The sequence below is a fragment of the Penaeus monodon genome, chromosome 19 (genome assembly GCF_015228065.2).
Source record: "Penaeus monodon isolate SGIC_2016 chromosome 19, NSTDA_Pmon_1, whole genome shotgun sequence".
Classification (NCBI taxonomy): Eukaryota; Metazoa; Arthropoda; class Malacostraca; order Decapoda; family Penaeidae; genus Penaeus; species Penaeus monodon.
In genome coordinates, this window is record NC_051404.1 from 1,398,243 (window position 1) to 1,398,445 (window position 203).

The following is a 203-nucleotide window of genomic DNA, read 5'->3' on the forward strand; positions in this document are numbered from 1 at the left end:
GAAGGCAGGATATGAATCTTTCAAGTGAGGAAAAATTTACAATGATTTATATATCATATTCTCTTAAATTATGAATAGATTACATTGTCGAAAACTAGTTTATTTAAGATTGTTATGTTTCTGAGCATAAGCACATCATTCTTAAGAATATTGGAAATTACATAAATTTGTGTTAGGCCTTAGGAGTAACTCTTCGGAAACTG